Raw genomic sequence first — 3,099 nt, 5'->3', positions numbered from 1 at the left:
TTCTAACACTTTCTCAATTGAATGATCATGCACATGCAATGAAGGAGGAATATGATAAGAAATGGGATGGGTGTCAACTTTTGGTTGCACCGGTTCATTCTCTTCATTGGACACACCTACTTGGTTGTCCACAATCTTCCCATTTCTCAAGGTTGTCACCGCATTGACATTCTCAATTGTGTGTCATTCCGATGAGGAATGAGTCGCCGCAACACATTGTTGATTTGGCGGGGCATTCAAAGGCATTTTCCCCTTCTCTCTAGCATTTAAGGTACTGGCTATTTGCCCTACTTGGGTTTTTAACTTAGCAATGGATTGAGAATGAGAATAAAGCAATTGCGTGTTCGCCTCTAGAGTGCCTAGAACGGTCAAAACTTTCTCTTCAAAAGCAGGACTCCTAGAGTTTCTTTGGGAATAAGATGATTGGTTAGGGAAATGAGAAATAGAAAATTGATTGCCATGTGATTGAAATGATGATGATTTAAAACCTTGGGAACCTTGGCCTTACATAGGTGGCGGAACATACTTCCCTTAAAAAACACCTTGGGGAGGGTTTGAGCCTTCCCCTTGGCTTTTCCAAGAAAAGTTTGGATGGTTCCTCCAACTTGAATTAAAATGAATACTATAGGGATTATTCCCTTGATTAACAAATGTAGCATTGACTTGCTCATGGGGCTCACTTTGCATATTTCCACGTGGACAATTGGAAGTAGAATGCAAGACACTTGAACAAGTTATGCAAGATTCATTAGATGCACGATGATGAATATGAGTAGGGGAGGAAGATACTTGATTCGCCGAATTTTGGTTGATCAAAAATTGATCAAGCCTTTGAGATAATGATTTCATCTCGGCAGCTATGTCATTGGAATTGTCAACTTGATATAAGCCAATATTCTTCCTTCCACCTAGGTTTCTACCATTTTTAGAAGATAAGGACTTATGCATGGAATTTTCACTCATACTTTCATATAATTGCCACACATCATTTTCATGCTTGTCAAGATAAGAACCACCCATAGATGCATCAACCATACCCTTGTGATTATCCGGTAAACTTTCAAAGAAATATTAAACTAGTTGCCACTTAGGTATGTCATGATGAGGGCACTTCCTAAGCAAATCATTAAACCTTTCCCATGCCTCATGAAACATTTCCCCATCCCATTGAGAAAATTCTCTAATTAAAGTTCTCATGGCATTGGTCTTTGATACCGGATAGTCTTTTTGAAGAACTCTTGTTGCATTTCCACCCAAGAAGTTATCAAAAAAGGCCTAAGATTGTTGAACCAATATTTTGCCTTGTCTTTAAGGGTGAAAGGAAAAAGTTTAAGTCTTAAAACTTCTTTTTCCATGTCCATGTATTTCATGGTGGAACACACTTCAAGAAACTCATCCAAATGCTTATAAGGTTCTTCACTTGGAAGTCCATGATAGTTAGGAAGCATTTGAATGGTTTGTGGTTTGGTTTCATAGTAATGTGCTCTAAATAGAGGCAATTAAATGCAAGTGGGCACATTATATTCATTAGGCACATAATGGTCTCTTAATGTAATAGGGGGATTCACAATTGGTGGTTATACACGAACACCTTGATTAGCTTGAACCGTGGGAGGTTGTGGAGCAAAGATTGGTTGAGGCATTCCCAATGGAATTTAGCCTTGTTGTTGTGGTGGGATGAATTGTCTAGGCATGCTTAATGGTATTTGAACATTTTCATGATGCACATTAGGGTGAAGGATGCCTTGTTGGTCTATGTGACCAAGGTCCTCTACATGGTCGTCATTCAAATTCTCCATTGGTGAAATGGAGTGATAAGAACTACCTCTTCCCCTAGGGTTACGAACAACTGATTGAAGAAGAAAATTAAGAGGGACAAGAGTAGGATTTAATGACCTACGACCATGCATGCACTAGAAAAGATAAATAACAAGTAAATAAGCAAGTAACAAACACTTCGCCCCCACAACAAATCAATAAATCTTCACAAACAATGATCCCATGCTCCCATGCTTGAACAATATGCAAAGAAAAGTAAATAGCCTCCACGAGGGCTCACGATTTATATAAGAAATGAAAAACAAGCCTCCAAGCAGGCCGACGATTTAACTAGAGCTTGAGTTAGAAAGATCTCACAAAGGGTCCTTAAGCAACTTCAATTCATTTTCAACTTCCAAGCTTTACTATGCTTTGCATTTTTTTAGATTTTTAGTCCTTTTTGTGCTTAGCTTAGCTCCTTGCTTTGAATTCTCCTTTGCTCAACTTCCTTCACTCCATTCACCTAGTCAAATAAGAATAAACACAATAAGTAACCAAAAAAAAAATAAAAATAAAGTAAAAACACGATCAAAAGAGTACTAATCCTTAATTGTTTCCAAAACATGGTGTTGCCAATTCAAATCCCGGGCAACGGCGCCAAAATTTGACGGTGGCCGTTCCTATACGCTAAAATAATGTAGTAAATGCACGGTTCAAGAAAAGCCTTTTGAGTTAAGTTTAAATTTATAAAAACCACTACTACTAACATAGCAAGAGTGAGTAGGGATCATCCTAAGGGATTGGAGGGCTAGTAGTAATGGAAACAATGCTTAGGGTTAGTAGGTCGAGTGATCAAAGATAGATTGTTTGGTTAATTAAACTACAATTAAGATTAAGCAAGCTCAATATAAAACAAGTAATTAAAGGATAGAGAAAACAAGAGAGAGAGGTCTTAGGACTTAGAGATCACCACTAAGCATTACCTTTCTATACACTTAATTCACAATTAATGAGGGGGAAAACATATGTTACAACAATAGTGAGTGTGTGTGGTTGTTTTAACAAGCATGGATGACCAATTAAGTATATATTGTCTAAACAACACAATGAATAACACAATACATCAAACTAAGTCATTAATCCTTCTTTAAGCTCACAATCCAAACACATCACATAATTAGAGAAATATACTACTTGCATTCATAAGTATGGAACATCAAACAACAAGCATGGATTGTCCTCCCATTTAACAACTAAGGTAACTACACTACATCTAAGCTAATGACATGGAAATTAAACTAATTAAACTAAGGGAGAGGTACAATCCATCAATAAATGAGT

General features: G+C 37.2%; 1 pseudogene; it reads left to right on the top strand.

Annotated features, from left to right (window-relative positions):
• Window positions 1–1,093: 1,093 nt before the first annotated feature.
• LOC132280422 (small nucleolar RNA R71) lies at window positions 1,094–1,192 on the top strand (annotated as a pseudogene).
• Window positions 1,193–3,099: the final 1,907 nt, after the last annotated feature.

This window comes from Cornus florida, unplaced genomic scaffold (assembly GCF_030987335.1).
Source record: "Cornus florida cultivar Cherokee Brave unplaced genomic scaffold, ASM3098733v1 CherokeeBrave_3.0.0_Hap2_Chr10, whole genome shotgun sequence".
NCBI lineage: Eukaryota > Viridiplantae > Streptophyta > Magnoliopsida > Cornales > Cornaceae > Cornus > Cornus florida.
This window is presented reverse-complemented; position numbering and strand designations above follow the sequence as displayed.